At 41.0% G+C, this 18,978-nt stretch overlaps 2 pseudogenes; one reads left to right on the forward strand and one right to left on the reverse strand.

The window, feature by feature from the left end:
- Positions 1–9,697: 9,697 nt before the first annotated feature.
- Positions 9,698–11,748, forward strand: LOC102428777 (annotated as a pseudogene).
- Positions 11,749–15,519: 3,771 nt separating this feature from the next.
- Positions 15,520–17,434, reverse strand: LOC102429083 (annotated as a pseudogene).
- Positions 17,435–18,978: the final 1,544 nt, after the last annotated feature.

The following is an 18,978-nucleotide window of genomic DNA, read 5'->3' on the forward strand; positions in this document are numbered from 1 at the left end:
TCAAACCCAGTCACCTAGAAAACAAAGGACGATGAGGCCAAAAGCTGCAAAACAGGAAGCACAGCACAAAACTGCTTTTCTCAGCCAACAGCCTGAGACTGTGAGATAAAGAAAATCAAGAACGAAAAAGAAACAGAAAGCAATCAGACAACAGAAATAACAGGCAGCAGCCAGCAAACAGATGGGAAAACCAGTTGGAGAAAATTCAAAAGGAGACAGCCCTTTTCCTGCAGCTAGGAGATTTTACTCGAGTCTTTTACTCAAAGAAAACAAATGGATACCAGAAATAAGCACAAACATGTCTTCTTTTAAATCTGATGGGGGTAACATAAATGTTTTTTTTTTTTGGTTCAAACATGATATTTGTCTTTAATGTATCCAATATTCCAAATATGTAAGGAATATAAAAATTTGTTAAATTGACTTTTCTGGCCTTTCAATATAAAGTGGGGAAGAGGGAGAATAAGGTGTTTTTTGATTTGTTGTTTATTAAATGAAAGCTGGACAGTCTAAGAAAGACATGTCATTTTTATCCACTCAGGGACAGAATCTCATATACACAAATAAAAGCATCTTAAAAACTAGAGGGAGAGCCCTAACCAGTTTGGCTCAGTGGATAGAGCTTCAGCCTGCGGACTGAAGGGTTCCAGGTTCGATTCCGGTCAAGAGCATGTACCTTGGTTGCGGGCATATCCCCAGTGGGGGTTGTGCAGGAGGTAGCTGATCAATGTTTCTCTCTCATCGATGTTTCTAACTCTCTAACCCTCTCCCTTCCTTTCTGGAAAAAAATCAATAAGATATATTTTTAAAAATTAGAGGGAGAAAAGACAGTTGTTAGTGAAGTGTCCAGCAAGGAACTCATATTGGAAGGGCATTTAGAGCAAAGAGAAGAGAGACATCAAAATGAGAGAGAAAGTCTGTGTGCTGATTCTTGTTCTCTGCAGCATCTCCAGTAAGGTTTCTAAAACTAAAAAAGAAAGAAAGATATAGGTGAGTATGAATAGTTCTGCATAAATACCAGTGATTTTTTTAAAAGAAACAGTAAAAGTGGTGCATTTGGGGCTTTCAGAGTCATAGGCTGAAGTAGAAACAGTGCACACTGTCACAGGAATGAGGAAACAGGACAGGCTGAGGTAAAGGAAGGAGAACTCTTAGAAACAGAGGGGAGGACTGTGAAGTCTTCCATGCTGTGTAATGATAGTTTGGACCAATTTCACCAAGTCATCAAGGAGTGCAGGACACTCAACTCACATACGACTGACAAATCATATGTTGAGGGCCTTGAACATATCAGATATCGGGATCCAATTCAATAAGTAAACTATGTTATATATCCCAGATATCTATAGTTACATATGGTACATACTTCTCACATAGGTACTTGTATTTATAAGTTGCCGCATTCAATTTGCTATTATTTTGGTGAGGATTTTTATGTCTATATTCATAAAGGATATTGGTCTGTAGTGTTGTTCTTTTTTTCTTGTAATATCTTTGAAGGATCCTGACCTCATGAAATGAATGGGGAAGTACTTCCTCCTCTCCTGGTTTTTGAAAGTGTCTGCAATGTATTGGTGTTAATTCTTTAAATGTTTAATGAATTCACTAGTGAAACCATCTGGTACTGGGCTTTTCTTTGTTTGTAGGTTTTTATTTCAATTTAACCTCTTTCCTTTTATAGGTATATTCAGATTTTATTTTGGCTCGAGTCACTTTGCATAGTTAGTATCTTTTTTGGAATCTAATGTACAACATAAAAAAGCAAAAGCAGCAAAGACAATTTGGTTTATTCCGCAGTTTGCTGACAGCATCCAGCTGTCTCACTGTCACGACACACATTAGCTTTTGAGCCAAATCCATGCCCTTCCCAGGCCATGCTCAGCAGAGCTCACAATGGAATTGACCTGAAACTCCATAATGGAAGGAAACAGCAATATCTTCTGCACGGCCCTATCAGCAGCGTCATGACTCCCTAAATGGTCATCAGAATCTGGGGGAGACCTTGTAGATGTCTCTCCAAGGGATGGAATATAAGCGGTAAAAGGTCATTTTCCCTGTTTTTACTACCCATTGCTGAAGCAAATCTCCCTTGATGAAAAGAGCGGATCATGTTCCCACCCCAAGTCCATCTCCTGGTCCCAACACTCACTCACCCCCTTTACACTAAGAGGACAGAGGGCCTTGCTCAAGAAGGGACACCTTCAGTCTCTGCTCACCCTTGGATAGTCCTTCCACATCATTTATGGCATGCTAGTTCTGGTGTAATTTAGCTTCTTCATATAGGTTCTGAGAGTAGCTGCCTGGTCAGGGAATACATGTTCCCAGCTGAGTTGAGAATCAGCCTCACAGAACACTATCATATCACCACTGTGAACAGTCTCCTCCTCAGTCCATTGACACTGGTTTCAGATCTTTAAACAGGAAAGAGACCACTGTCTATTTCTGACAAAGGAGGAAACAGGGGCCTAGAAAGAGTAGATGGCACACAACAAGCCTCACACTGTCCAGGATCAGGAACTAAATCTAAGTCTTAGAGTTCCTCTGTCCCTCAGGAACCTCTTCAGATAAGACTGTGGGAAATGTGTCAATGAACCACAAGTCAGAGTTAGGTGGGGAGATATCTAAACTAGAAAACCCAGTTCTCTTCCCTTGTCTATGCTCAATTTAGGAAAAAGAAAAATAAGTCCAGTATTGAGAAAGGAGTGTTGAAATCTCTAACTGTAAATGTGCATTTGACTATTTCTCCATTTGTTTTTGTCAGCATTTATTTCTTGAATTTTGAAGCTCTCTGGTTTTTTTGAAGCTCAGTTACCTATGAAGAACATGAAAATTCAGTATTATTGTCTTATTGATGAATTAACCTATTTATCATTATGAAATGTCCTTCCTTATCCAGGGTGTACATTTGGTATCATTCTGAAGCCTGCTTTGTCTGATATTAATACAGCCCCTGCAGGTTTCATGTGCCTATTCTGTGCACGGTGTATCAATTTCATGGTATATCTTTTTGAATTCTTTCCTTTTAATCTGTCTGTGTCCCTATATTTAAAGTGGGATTTCCTTTAGACAGCATTCAGTTGGGTCTTGCTTTTTCCAAATCCAATCTGACTGTCCAATTAGAGCATTGGGAAAATTTACATCTAATATGATTATTGATAAGGTTGTGTTTAAATTCATCCACTTGGTGTTTGTTTCAGTTTGTCCCATCTATCTTTGTTTCTGCTTTTTGTACATTTTTAAAATTCTGTTTCATTTCAACTGTTGTTTTATTAGCTATATCTCATTTGATTTTTTTTAGTGGTTGCTCCACAGTTTGCAATATGCACCTTTAACTTATCATATTCTACTTTCAGCAAATGTTATGTCACATCACATATGCTGTAAGGTATCTTAACACCGTTGTCATTACTGTTATACATTATACATTTACAGAAAATATAAACTCAACCATATATTATTATATTGCTTTCAAGAATTTATTGGCTTTTGCAGACATTTTTAATCGATAAAGATATTTTTACAGTATTCATCTATTCACGATTTTAGGTGGCTCGATCCTTTATTGAGGTGCCAGTTGTCACCCATTTTCATTTTCCACGCACCTGACCAATGTCCAAATCAGTCCTAAGCAGTCTGTTGTTCAGTGACTGGACATAGTATATATATAAACGAGCCTTAGCAAATTTAAAAATGTTGAAAAAACACTAAATATCTTTTCTGACTACAATATTATTCAACTAGAGAAGTCACTAACAGAGAAAAATGGAAAAACTCACAAAAACATGAAAATTAAACAATATACTCCTTAACAACCAATGGATACAAGAAAGAAGTCATAAAGGAAATAAAAATATTTTGAAATAAACAAAAGTGAAAACACACAGACAAAAACATGAAATTCAGCAGAAGCTATTCTAAGAGGAAGGGTGTAATGATAGACGCAATATTAAGAAAGAAGATCTCAAATAAACAACTTAACATCAAAAACTCAGAAGCAAAGAGAACAAACCAACCCAAAGTCAGCAGAGGAAGGAAACAGAGATAAGAAAAACAATAAAAAAGATTCAAAAAAACAACAACAACCTAGGAGCTGAGTTTTAAAAAGATAATAAAAAAGAATAAACATTTAACTAGACTAAAATTTTCAAATAAAGAAGGCTCAAATAAATAAAATCATAAATGAAAAAGGAGACATTACAACTGATATAACAAAAATACAAAGGATCATAAGAGACTACTGTGAATAGTCATGTGCCAAGAAAAGTATAAACTAGAGGAAATGGATAAAATTCTTAGAAGCATAAAACCTACCAAGATTGAGTCATAAAGAAACACAAAATACGAACAGGCAAATAATGAGTAAGGAGCTTGAAGCAGGAATAAAACATCTCCCAACAAAGAAAAGGCCACACCAAACATATCACAAGTGAATTGTAGCAAACATTTGAAGAACAATTATACCCATCCTTTGCAAACTCTCCCAAAAAGGGCAGAGGAAGGAAAACTTGCAAACTCATTTTATGAGGCCAGAATAACTCATATATTAAAAGAAGACAAGGGCAATCCATGAGAAAACAAAAAACAAAAAACAAAAACTACAGGCCAATCTCCCTGATAAATATAAACGCAAAATTCTCCACAAAAAATTAGCAAACAGAAATCAAGGGAGCATTAAAAGGGATCATAGGCTTCCATCAAGAGGGATTTCAATAAGGGTGAACTTCCTGTTATTAGAGCAAACCTGTACCATTGTTACTTAGAACAAGAATCTTAAGGTATGGGCAGCTCTTACTAAATGCATCTTGCTAAGTGTTTAAATGTAGCACAGTGTTTTATAGGTACAGCAGTAAGCAAGATGAGCTTGCCAGCAACCCAACCCAACCCCAAAATTGTAGCCAACTGCAAAGAAGAATTCAATGTTGTTGTTTTTTAAAATTGTTTATTAGTTAAGGTATTACAAATGTGTCCTCATCCCCCCCAATAACACCCCCCCCCAGACACACACACTCATGCTCTCATCCCCCTGTTGTCCATGTCCATTGGTTTGGCTTATATGCGTGCATACAAGTCCTTTGGTTTATCTCTTCCCCTTACCCCCTCCCTCCCCTACTTTCCTTCTGGGGATTGATAGTCTGATCACTGTTTCTCTGTCTTTGGATCAGTCCCTGTTCATCAGTCTATGTTGTTCTCTATAATCCACAAATGAGTGAGATCATGTGGTATTTATCTTTCTCTGACTGGCTTATTTCACTTAGCATAATGCTCTCCAGCTCCATCCATGCTGTTGCAAAAGGCAAGAGTTCCTTCTTTTTTGCCACAGCATAGTATTGCATTGTGTAGATGTACCATTGGTTTTTTTTATTCTTTTTTAAAACAATATTATAATAAGTATTACAAAGGGTATTACATATGTGTCCTTCCCCCACCCCCTGCCCTTGACAATCCCCTGCCCTCCCTTACCCCCCAGTGTCTTATGTCCATTAGTTATGCTTATATGCATGCATACAAGTCCTTCGGTTGATCTCTTACTCCCCTCCCTTCTGCCCCTCAACCCTCTCTGGCCTTCCCACTGCAGTTTGACAATCAGTTTGAGGCAGCTCTGCCTCTGTATCTATTATTGTTCAAAAGTTTGTAATGGTCTTTATTATCCATGAATGAGTGAGATCATGTGGTATTTTTCCTTCATTGACTGGCTTATTTCACTTAGCATAATGCTCTCCAGTTCCATCCATGCTGTTGCAAATGGTAAGAGTTCCTTCCTTTTTACAGCAGCATAGTATTCCATCGTGTAGATGTACCACAGTTTTCTAATCCATTCATCTACTGATGGGCACTTAGGCTGTTTCCAGATCTTAGCTATGGTGAATTGTGCTGCTATGAACATATGGGTGCATAGATCCTTTCTGATTGGTGTTTCTGGTTTCTTGGGATATATTCCTAGAAGTGGGATCACTGGGTCAAATGGGAGTTCCATTTTTAGTGTTTTGAGGAAGCTCCATACTGTTCTCCACAGTGGCTGCACCAGTCTGCATTCCCACCAGCAGTGCAGAAGGGTTCCTTTTACTCCACATGTTTAATTAACCAGATAGTGTATAAAAGCACTCCCTTTGGGGAGACAGAGCTTTGTCTGTGAATCCTCCATCTCCTTTACTTGCTGAAGGAACTAAAACTACCTTGTGACAACCATGTATTGTGCTTAAATAGAGCATCTAGCACGTGAAAGCCTTGAGTAACATCAGGAAACTTTAGCCAAAAGTGTCTAAGGCCAAGACAGGTTAGGAGATATAGGATCTAAGAGTTGCTGGTGAGTTAACAATAGCTAGTACAGATGTCAACCAAACAAAAGTTTCCTTCTGTGGAAAACAAACACTCTTCAACTTGCAACAAATGAAGAAAATGCTATAGTGCAATGACTAAAATGACCCCTTTATGATGAGTTTGGCTTTGTAGCCAAACTCTTCTCAAAGTAATGTTTTCCTTGTTGCTTTTTGCTATGTGACCCTAACTTTAAGACAAAGGTTGGAGTGAAGTGTTAAAAAAACAACTTAATTCCAAAAACAGTGGACTCTAATTTTACATAATTTTCTTGGTGCCCAGATTGGAGGAGCTCCATGTAACTGTTACAGGTGGTGCTAGAATATGTGCATTATGGTGGCTTTTTCCTGCAGAAATTTTCAGACAAAGTATTTCCAATGGAGTTGGTCACTTATCCAGCAGTTGTTACTGAAGTGTCCAGCGAGGAACCCATATTGGAATGACCTTTAGAATCCAGCTCTGAGCAACAAACAAGTCCCTGGTCTCAAGCTGCACCAGAAGCCACCCAGAGTGTGAAACCACAAGGGGAAAGTATAAGCCAATCTCAAACCCAGTCACTTAGAAAACAAAGGACGAAGAGCCCAAAAGCTGCAAAACAGGAAGCACAGCACAAAACCGCTTTTCTCAGCCAACAGCCTGAGACTGTGAGACAAAAAAAGTCAAGAATGAAAAAGAAAGAGAAAGCAATCAGACAACTGAAATAACAGGCAGCAGCCAGCAAACATATGGGAAATCCAGTTGGAGAAAATTCCAAAGGAAACAGCCCTTTTCCTGCAGCTAGGAGATTTGAATGGAGTTTTTTAAAAGTCTAAGAAAACAAATGGTTACCTGAAATAACCACACATATGTCTTCTTTTAAACAGGAAGGGAGTAACCTGAATGTTTTTTGGTCCACACTTGATATTTGTCTATAATTTATCCACTATTTTGAATATGGGGAAAATTTAAAAATTTTTGTTAAATTGACTGTTCCTGCCTTTCAATATAAAGTGGGGAGTAGAGAGAGTAAGGTGTTTTGGTTTGTTGCTTTCTAAACCAAAGCCGGAGTGTCTAAAAGACATATGACTTTTATCCACTTTTATGAGGGACAGAAACTCATATACACAAATAAAGGCATCTTAAAATTAGAGGGGGGAAAAAGAGGGAAAAGTAAAGAGAAGAGAGTCATCAGAATGACAATGTCTGTGCTGAATATAGTACTCTGTAGCATTTCCAAAAGAAATAGCTGAGTATGAATAGTTCTGCAGAAATACTGGTGTTTTTTAATAAACAGTAAATATGGTGCCTTTGGGACTTTCAGAGTCACAGGCTGATGTAGAAACAGTGCACGATGTCTTAGGAATGAGGAAACAGGAGAGGCTGAGGAAATAGTAGGGGAACTCTTAGAAACAGGAGTGGACTTTGAAGTCTTCCACGGTGTGTAATGGTAGTTTGGACCAATTTCACCAAGTCAAAAAGGAGTAGGGGACACTCAACTGACATACAACTGACAAATCATATGTTCAGGGCCTAGAACATATCAGATATCGGGATGTAATTCAATAATTAAACTATATTATAAATCCCAAATATCTATACTTATATACAATACATACTTATCACATATGTACTTGTATTTGTAAGTTGCCTCATTCAACTTGCCATTATTTTGGTGAGGATTTTTATGTCTATATTCATAAAGGATATTGGTATGTAGGTTTTTTTCTTGTAATATCTTTGAAGAATACTGACCTTGTGGAATGAATGATGAAGTACTTCTTCCTCTCCTGTTTTTCGAAAGTGTCTGGAGTGTAACAGTGGTAATTCTTTAAATATTTAATGAATTCGCTAGTGAAGCCATCTGGTACAGGGCTTTTCTTTGGTTGTAGGTTTTTATTTTAATTTAACCTCTTTTTGATTTTATTTTGGTCAGTTTCACCTTCAGTAGTTTGTGTCCTTCTAGGAATCTAATGTACAGCATAAAAAAGCAAGAGAAGAAAAGAAAATTTAGTAGCAGTTAGCTGACAGATTCCAGCTGCCAGAACCCACCTGAGATTTACCTATGGAGGGCCAAAAAAAATCCCAGTGTAGTAATAGAAAAGTGTGCAAACATTTCTATATAACAGAAGCAACCTGAATAGCTAAAAAACTATGAAAACTGTTTTTAAATTCAATGGTAATCAGTAAAATGGATTTGTAAATGGACTAAGACATCATTATGTATGTCCTTAAGGTGGTAAAAAAAATAAAGAGTGGAATATCACCAAGTGCAAGTGCAGATTTGGGGACTTCTCACACATGGCTTGTGTCAATGAGAATTGGCATAGTGGTCTCAAGTCATATTGACAGTATCTAGTCAGATGAAATCCATCCATAAATTGTTGCACAGAGATATGCTGTATGTGGGGATTATTTTGAGGGAAGCATATATTTTGGAACAGCCTAAATTTTGTTAATAAATTATTAGATATAATTTTATACAAATAATGTCTTTTATGTAAAAGCTTAAAATACAAAATCAGTATTAGACATTACCTACAGATACATGTGTATGTAGAAGTGTAAATACACACATGAGATTATAATAAAAAGCTCAGAATATTGGTTGCCTCTGAAGGGCAGATGGAGGGAGAAAAACATAAATGAAATTCATGTGTAATGTGTTAACTTTTTAATCAAATAGAATATCTTCAGGAAAAATGTCAAAGTACTTACATTTGTTCATTGAAAATTCTGGTGTTTTTTTTTTCATAAGTTCACTTAAAAACTTGTTTCACGACTGCTTAATACTTAAAACTGAATAAGTAAATATAACCTCATCTTAGGTATGTAACATCTTGTCTTTTCTAACACAACAATGAGTGACACAATATTATGCCTCATTTGAATGAGACATTTATGTCAATTCATGCCAATGGTTGTGCCAATTTCTGTTTAAATCTACTGGGATACAAAATGGTGATCACTGGGAGACAAGGACCTCAAAGCCAGCCAGGAAAAAAATTTTATTAAACACTGAGGCAGGAAGTGAGTTTTTCTTAAATTTGTGCTCAGTGTTGATTCTTTCTCTTTGGCCATGGCACCCTCTTCTATCCACCCACTGCTCAGGGGGCTAACAACAAACTTTCTATAACAGAGAAAAAAATTACCTGCAAGCTGAGACGGAAGAAAAAAAAAGGGACCAAGCATTGTATTCACAGTGCATTGTGTTAGCATCAGCAGGTTCCCTTAAAGTTATGTATAGACTTTTGAGGGCATAATTTGAGTTAGGAAACTAGCAATGGAAATGGTTCCTCGATGGAGAATTATTCTTAGGAGTTTGAACTGGAAGTGACTTCAGGCCTTACCAGCTCCATGTGGACACTTACTTTTTATTCTTTTCCTGTTTTTATCCTGGAAGAAGATGGAAGTACCTCTGAAGAGGAGACATGGAACTAAGTCTGAAGGTAAGAAAGCCTGCAAGAGGCACCGTTTCCTCACCTCGAACACAGTGACAGAAACCCAGTGTTTGAATCTGAAGAAGAAAAAGTCAGTGCTCATTTCTTCTTTACCTTCCCCACCACCTTCACCCCCATCTCCACACGACCCCTTCAGTACATTGCTCTCCGTGCACATGAGGTTTGGGAAATGTGAAAATGAAACTTCAAGTCAGAAGTTGCAGGGTTTTTAACTGAATTGTTAGTAAATTTTCGCTTTCCTTGTCCACTTTGAGCAGAAAATGGAAATATCTCCCAGAAAGATTTGCTAATCATGCAGGCTACAAAACACCCCAGAACACTTCCGAAAAGGAAAAACCAACACAGAGTAGAAGAAATAAAATAACACATTTTAGGAGACTGCAATGAACTTGGAATCCATTTGGGCTCATAGAACTCTAGAACTCCCCAGGTTCTCACCCAGAAGTGTTTAGCTCTTGGCTCAGCATCGCCCTCTCCAGCACCACTTTTGTTAACTTCCTGCAATTCAATCAGCCAAGTAGGAGACGTTTCCATCACATGTACTACTAATGGTCTTAATTTCCATCCTCTTCAGCTGCCCATCCTGAGTCATCTCTCAGGCTTTGCCTTTGACAGTAACTATGACCCTTCTTTTGTCTCAATTTCATGCAGAGAACTCCCCACCCAAAGAACAGAGACCCAGGGACCTCAGCTGGTCCTTGGTGGAAGGTCACAGCTGACACTTCCTTTTCTCCCAAGGTTTAGGTGAATATGTTGAGGACTTCTACACAAGTGTTCCTGGTTATTTGTGAGTGAAAAGAGGTGGTAATATTTTCCAATGTGTGACTTCTCATCCTTTGCATCCTTCTAATCTCACATTCATTTAGCATGAAACTCACAGAGGCACCATCCCTGGAGAAACACAAGGACCACTTTTCTTTCAGAAAAACTATCTTCCCTGGACTTGATTAAGGACTTGGAGCAACCTTCTCAATGTAGCATTCTTACTGTAGGCTATGGGTCCAAGGTGGACTTCCTATATAGACTTCCTATGACCTGAGAACCTCCTAAAGTTGTTGGAAACTTTTGTATGTATTTAGATATGACAGTTTCATGGGAGGGAGATTAACAGCTTTAATGAGATACCATGAGTGTCCATGATTGAAAAATCAGAAGCAACACTAAGACACAGTTTTTCTTATTCAGGCAGTGTAGAAGATAACCAGTTTGCATCATCTTCCTCACTGAGGCTCATCCTGGTGGGCAAGTCTGGTTGAGGAAAAAGTGCCACTGGGAACAGCATACTCTGTCAACCTATGTTTGAGTCCAGGTTGGGGGCCCAGGCCGTGCTCAGGAAATGCCAGTTGGCCACAGGCACATGGAATGGAAGGAACATCCTACAGGTTGACATGCACTCCATCTTTGACCCAAGGCCCAGGACCAAGAGATGTACAAGCACATCGGGGACTGCTACCTGCTCTCAGCCCCAGGGCCCCATGTGCTTCTGCTGTTGTCGCAGCTGGGGCGCTTCACTGCTCAGGACACGGTGTCAGTGAAGGAGGTCATTGGGGCAGGAGCCATGAGACACGTGGTGGTCCTCTTCACCCACAAGGAAGACTTAGGGGACATATCCTTGAATGAATATGTAGTCAAAATGGACAACTACAACCTGCAGATCCTGGTCCAGAAGTGTGAAAATAGGTACTGTGGCCTCAACAACCAGGCCACAGGGGAGGAACAGAGGGAGCAGCTGGAGAAGCTGATGGCTGTGGTTGAGAACTTGGAGAGGGATAACCAGGGTAACTTCTACGCAAACAACCTTTTCCCCGATGCACAGGTGCCCCAGAGAAGTGGGGACGGCACCCTAGGAGAAGAGCACAGGTGCTACTTGGCCACAGTTCAAGTGCATATTGAAGAGCAAAAGCAAGATCTGAACGAGACTGGGAGTCACTGGGCATTCAAGGCGGTGCACAGAGTCAGAAAGTGTATTTTGCCTGATATAAGTGTGCTATTTTAGCTTTTTTCTTTTTTCATTTTCATGTCATGAAATATATTTTTCATCCCTTTACTTTCAGTCTCTGTGTGTCTTTCATTCAGTTGGAGTGTCTTGTATACAGCATATATATTGGTCTTATTTTCTCATCTATTCAGCTACCCTATGCCCTTTGATTGGAGCCCTCATTCATTTACATTTAAATTTATTATTAATAAGTATATATTCATTGACATTTTAAAAATTTACATCTATTTTTTTAAACTATGTTCTTTTTTTTAATTTTTACCTCTTCTTAGAGAAGTTCCTTAAATTTTTCTTGTAATACTAGTTTAGTGGTGATGAACTCCTTGAGCTTTTTCTTGTCTGGGAAGCCTTTTTTCTCTCCAATTTTAAATGATAACCTTTGTAGGTAGAGTAATCATACTTCTAGGTCCTTACTTTTCATGAAGTTGCATATTTCATACCAATCTCTTCGGGCCTTGAAAGTTTCTATTGAGAAATTAACTGGCAGTGTTATGGGAAGTCCCTTATAGGTCTTTCTGTTGCTATTTTTAAGATTCACTCTTCATTTCTAGGCTTAGCCATTTAAATGATGATGCACATGGGTGTGGGCCATTTTGGGTTCATCTTGTTAGGGACTCTCTGCACTTCCTGTACTTGTGTTTCTTTTTTCTTCACAAAATTAGGAAAGTTTTCAGTCATTATTTTTAAAAATAGGTTATTAATCTCTTGCTCTTTCTCTTCTTCTGGTATCCCTATGATGGGAATGTTTTTATGCTTCATATTGTTGCAGAAATACCTAAAATTATTCTCACTTTTAAAAATTAATTTTTCTTTTTGCTGCTTTGATTGGATGATTTCTGCTACCTTGTCTTCTAAATCGCTGATTTGATTATTTGCTTCACCAAATCTCCTGTTGATTCATCCTGTTGTATTCTTCATCATAGATATTGTATTCTTCATTTCTGACTGGTTCTTCTTTATGGTTTCTACCAGTATGTCATTTTTTATGCTTGCTATCTCTCTGTTGAAGTTCTCACTAAGTTCCTTGATCATCCTTATAACCGTTGTTTTGAACTTTGTATCAGTTTGGTGGCTTGCCTCCATTTCATTTACTCCTTTTTCAGGAGATTTCTCCTGTTCTTTTGTTTGGAGCTTGTTTCTTTGTCTCCCCAGTTTGGTTGTCTCTTTATATTTGTGTCTGTGTATTCGGCAGATCTGCGATGTCTCCAGTCTTGGTATGCTGGCCTAACATATTAGGTCAGCATACTTTTGTGGTTCAGTGGCACAGTCTCCCTGATCACTTGAACTAGGTGTCCCAGGAATGTTCCATGTGTGGAATATGTGAGCCATCCTATTTACTTGAGTCTTGATTGATGTTGTCCCATCCATGGGTGGAGTTCACCCTCATGCTGGCTTACTATAAGAATAAACATCAACCACAGTGCACAAGCTGCTATGAGGGGTCTGACCCAATAAAGCAGAATTTCCCCCATCATATTCTGGTGCCTACCAAGATCTCCCTCTGGGTGTATTGTTTGTGGGCTCATTGAGTTATACTCTGATATGTTCTAAATCTCACAACCAGGTGTGTTAGCTCTAAGACTTATTGCAGGGGCACTTTGGTATAGGCCTGTGGTCGGCAAACTGCGGCTTGAGAGCCACATGCGTTTCTTTGGCCCTGAGTGTGGCTCTTCCAAAAAATACTGACTTCTACGCATGGGCCAAGAAGTTTCAATTGCACTATACAAGCGTGCCCGCACGTGGTATTCCCTTTTCCTCCTCAATATCCTCAGCTTAGCATTGACTTCACATTTACAGAAGGGAGCAGAACCCAGATTTTCCAGGTAAAGGAAGTTGGGTGTTTGTGTGTATGTTGTGTGTAGAGGCAGGGAAATGTGGGGTTTGGTGTTGAGAGGAATTCTCCCCTGAATCTATTTCTTAAACTTCCTGGCAAATTTCCTCTAAAGTATGGACTTAAATATATATATCTACACTAATAAATTCTTGTTATCATATCTGGTTATCATATGTGGGAAACTCTGCTTCAGGGATGCTTTTGCCAATCTTTGAATTAGCAGCAGCTTCACCATAAAGTGTGTGGGAGGTAGCGAAACACTACCGATTTCGTGGAAGCCAGAGTGGGGGGTTCTGCAGAATCTCTCTTCCATTTGATTGATATTTAAAAAAAAAATTCCAATTTACAGAATTGATGAAATTGGCAAGTTAGGGGACTGCTGAGTCATGGATGGTGGTGGTAGCTTGGATTTATGATGGTCTTCAAAATGGAGAGAAGTGGTCAGATTTGTGGCTAGAACCAGGAGAACTTGTAGATGGATTGTTTCTGTAAAGTAAGGCAATGAGAGGAATCAAGGGAGATTCCTAGATTTTTGGTCTGAGAAACTGGATGAAGGTGATGATATCTCTGAAAAATAAAGTGGAGTTTACAGTCATGTCTGCTATATTCAGTGTAATGATGTATACATGGACTGAAAGCAGAGACAGGTAGTTGTAATATAGGATTGCTCCAGGAGGAATGTCTTTTTTTTTCTATTAACATATTTTTATTGCTGATATTATTACAGATATCTTCCTTTTACCCCTCTTCTCCCTCCTCCTCTGAGCCCCTACCCACCCACCCCAGGACTTCACTGCACTACTGCCTGTGTCCAAGGGCTATGCATATAACTATACAAGTTCTTTGGTTTATCTTGTATTGTCTCCCCAGTTGTAACCCTGAGGTATGTCAGTCTGTTCCATGCCTCCATGCTTCAGTTCTTATATTGTCAGTCAATTTATTTTGTTCATTAGAGTTTACTAATAAGTGAGATCATATGATATTTGTCTTTCTACCTTTGGCTTATTTTACTTAACATATTATTTTCCAGGTCCATCCATGCTATCCCAAAGCTAAGAGATCCTTCTTTTTTTACAGCTGCGTAGTATTCTGTAGTGTAAATGTTCTACAGCTTTTTTATCCATTCATCTGGTGATGGGCAGTTGGCCTGTGTCCAAGTCTTAGCCATTATAAATAACTAGTGGCTTGTTGCACGAAATTTGTGCAAGGTGGTGGTGAGTGTCCCTCAGTCCAGCCTGCACCCTCTCCAATCTGACACCCCTCAGGGGATTTTCGACTGCAGGTTTAGGCCCGATGGAATCCCATCGGGCCTAAACTGGCAGTTGGACAACCTCCCGCAATCCAGAACCACTGGCTCCAACCTGGTCACCCGCCTCCCTGCTTGATAGTGCCTAACAACTCTTCCTGCTGGCCTGCTCACCCCCAACTGCCCCCCCCACCAGCCTAATCATTCCCAAATTCCCTCTCCCCTTAGCCTGATGGCCCTTAACTGCCTCTGTCTCAGACCTGCCACCATGGCTTTGTCCAGAGGTATGTCCGGAAGGTCTCACAGTCTAATTAGCATATTACCCTTTTATTAGTATAGATAGGATATGACATGCCACCATAACTATAACATATCTACCAGTATTACTTTATGAGAATACGTACTTCATGCGATAGGAAGGCATCTATTAAATTACATTGTATATGTTGTAAGTAGTAGGAAATACTGTATTTGTAGCAATAATATGACTTCCCTTTCTGATTTGGGAATGGTTCCACGTTTTTTGAAAGTTTCCTGCCCCCTTATTCATACATATATATATTCATTCTGTGGAACTTTATTTATGGTTTATTGCACATGATTTGAGATCTTTAATTTCTAACCACCAAAGATTGAAAGGACTATTTTTTCCATGAAGTTTAACATTAACATTAGTGAATTCATGTATTCATGTGTCTTTATTGTAAACATCTGAATTATTCACATTGCCATACATCCTGTAGTCATAAGCGTGGACCATGCACAGGCTGGCACCAAGCCAGGAAGCCACTCTGCAAGCAAACAGATACTCTGCATAAGGAAAAAAGTCATAGCACAACATTTAAAAAAATATATATATTTTATTGATTTTTTTTACAGAGAGGAAGAGAGAGAGAGAGATAGAAAGCCAGAAACATCGATGAGAGAGAAACATCGATCAGCTGCCTCCTGCACATCTCCTACTGGGGATGTGCCCGCAACCCCAGGTACATGCCCTTGACCGGAATCGAACTTGGGACCCTTCAGTCCGCAGGCCAATGCTCTATCCACTGAGCCAAACCGGATTCGGCCATAGCACAACATTTAATGTCCAACCTGAATCCACCTCAGAATGTTACATATATTGACTTCTTTATTCATATAATATCAGGAACTCAACTGCTTGGTTGGTGATAGGGTTGACCTGGTTTTGGGTGGATTATTCCTGAAATAATTAAGGAAAAGGGGCTCAATATTTCTTCTTGGTTGCTTGCTCCTCCCAACAGCTTCACCTTTCTTCTTGTCCTCAGCTTCTTGAGCATCTCCTCCTTCATCTTCACCTCCTTCTTCCTCCTTTGCATCCTCAAATTCTTCCTTGTCATCTTCTTCGTCCTCCTCTCCTTCCTCTTCCTCAGCCTATTCCTTCTCTTCCTCCTCTTCAGCTTCTCCTTCCGAGGGGGATTCATCCTTAGTTTTCTCAGCTTTTGTAGCCTCAATGGTCTTCTCCACCTCGATCTGATCCTCGTGGACGTGGCTGGTGTATTAAGAAGGGAAGGAGCGAGTGGACACCAAGTAGGAGCTGGTCTGTAAACCACCGTAGGCAGATCTGCCAAAGACCTGGGAACTCTGGGAGTAGCGGCTGGCTATGCTTCTCATGCTGGTGAAACTGAGCCGAGTCTCCTCACCTTTCAGGAGTTTCCTGCAAGCTGCAATGTCAACATCCAAAGCCATCTTCACATCGAGGAGATCCTGGTATTCTTTTAAATATCATGACATTTCACTCTCTGTAGTTCTCAACTCATTTTCTAATTTGATTGTGTCCTGCATAGCACTAATGTTGGCGTTCTGCTTATCCTGCAGCTCTTGTAGCTGCTTTTCCAGCGCTTCGTTCATGCCCCGGCATGTTGCCGTCTCCAGGGTGTTGACCTTGGGCAGGCAGCGGCTCTCTGACACCTTGTCCTTGACCGTGCACTCAGCTTTAGTGTTCTTGGCAGTGCTCTTGGTCAGCACAATGAAGCCGCCTTTGAGCCATTCTTCATCATTCTGCATGTTCTTGGAAGCCAGCTTCTCCTACTGGACACAGATGTCCTTGAGAAAGGCGGGTTCATCCTGCTCTCAGCCTGGCGACTGGGGCCCTCTGCTCCCAGCCCCACCCGAGCCCCAGTGCCTCTTAACTGGGTCCCAAGGCTGCACCCCCAATCCTGCTGCCTGCTCCTCTCCTCCTGCTGCCCGCTCTTAGTGCCTGCCCCCGGGCCGGGCTAAGGATTCCTGGCAGGGCAGCTGTGGATGCTGCAGGCTCCCAGCACCTGTCCCCCTGGTTGGGGCTGCAGGACTCCCTGTGGGGCTGAGAGGACTGGGCACCACCATCTTGTGGCTATGGGCACTGCCATCTTTGTGACAGAGTGATGCTTAACTTGCATATTACTATTTTATTAGATAGAATGCTGCTTTGAACATAGGGGTGCATATATTTTTTCAGATTGGTGTTTCGGGTTTTTAGGATATATTCCCATCATGGTGTCACTGAGTCAAATGTAAGTTCCATTTTAAATTTTTTTAGGAAACTTCATACTGCTTTCCATAATGGCTACACCAATCTGCATTCCCACTAGCAGCCAACTCATGTTCCCTTATCTCCACATCCTCTCCAGCACTTGTTGTTTGTCCATTTTTTATGATAGGCATTCTGATAGGTGTAAATTGATATAACATACTAGTTTTAATTTGCATTTCTCTGATAATTAGTGACTTTGAGCATTTTTTCATATGACTTTTGGCCATTTGTATGTACTCTTTGAGAAAAGTTTATTAGATCTCCTGCCCATTTTTTGATTGAATTGTTTATTTTCCTTTTGTTGACTTATATGAGTATTCTATCTAATAAAAGAGAAACATGGTAATTAGCCATAACTTCGATACCCTTCCCATTGGCTAGTCAGGGCGATATGCAAATTAACTGCCAACCAAGATGGCGGCTGGCAGCCAGGCAACTGACATGAACAGGTGGCTTGCTTGCTCCAGTGACAGAAGAAGCCAAGGTTCCCCTCCTGCCACTACTGGACTCTGAGCTGCTCTTTAAGAAACATTGTTACAAATATAGAAGCTAAACAAAACCCCAGAAACCTGCTTTCAGTCAGCCGGGATCTCAGAGCTGGAGTCGCAACAAAGTTTCAAATACAGAAGGTAAACAAAGCCCAGAAACCTGCTTTCAGCAGCCGAGGTCTCAGAGCTGGAGCTGAGCCTCAGAGGTAAAGCCAGCTCTCAGCTCCAGTGACAGCCATAGAAGGTAAATAAATCCCAGAATTTTAAAAAAAAAGGAAAAAAGGAGAGGTTGGGAGCTTCAGTCACCCGCCAGCCTGAAAACGGCCCTCAGCCCCTCACCCAGACTGGCCAGGCACCCCAGTGAGGACCCCCACCCTGAAGGGGGTGTGACCAGTGGCAAACAGCCATCATCCCCTCACCCAGGCTGGCCAGGCACCCAAGTGGGACCCCCACCCTGATCCAGGACACCCTTCAGGGCAAACCAGCCGGCCCCCACCCATGCACCAGGCCTCTATCCTATATAGTAAAAAGGTAATATGCCTCCCAGCACCGGGATCAGTGGAGCCACAAGGCATCCCGAACCCAGGATCAGCGGAGCCGTGAGGCCTCCTAGCACCGGGATCAGTGGAGCAGCGAGGCCTCACTGCCCCTGTGTCAAGCAGAGCCGTGAGGCCTCCCAGCACCTGGATCAGTGGAGCAGCGAGGCCTCCCAGCACCAGGATCAGTGGAGCCGTGAGGCCTCCCCGCCTGGGATCAGCAGAGACACAAGGCCTCCTGAATCCAGAATCAGCAGAGCCGCGAGGCCTCCTGGCACCAAGATCAGCGGAGCCACAAGGCCTCCTGGCCCCTGGAGCAGCATGACAGGGGGCAGTGCCCAAACCCCTGATCACCCTGTGGCTCTGTGTGTGACAGGGGGCGGGGCCACAACCTTCCTATCCGCCCTGCTCTGTTCATGACAAGGGAAGGCGCCCCATCCCTCTGATCAGCCCTGCTCTGTGTGTGACAGGGTGCGGCGCCCCAACCCCCCCACCATGTGCCCTGCTCTGTGTGTGACGGGGTGGAGCCGCAACCTCCCCATCGGCCCTGCCCTGAGTGTGACAGGGGGGAGTGCCCCAACCCCTTGATC

The sequence above is a fragment of the Myotis lucifugus genome, unplaced genomic scaffold (assembly GCF_000147115.1).
Source record: "Myotis lucifugus unplaced genomic scaffold, Myoluc2.0 scaffold_1320, whole genome shotgun sequence".
NCBI classification, from domain to species: domain Eukaryota; kingdom Metazoa; phylum Chordata; class Mammalia; order Chiroptera; family Vespertilionidae; genus Myotis; species Myotis lucifugus.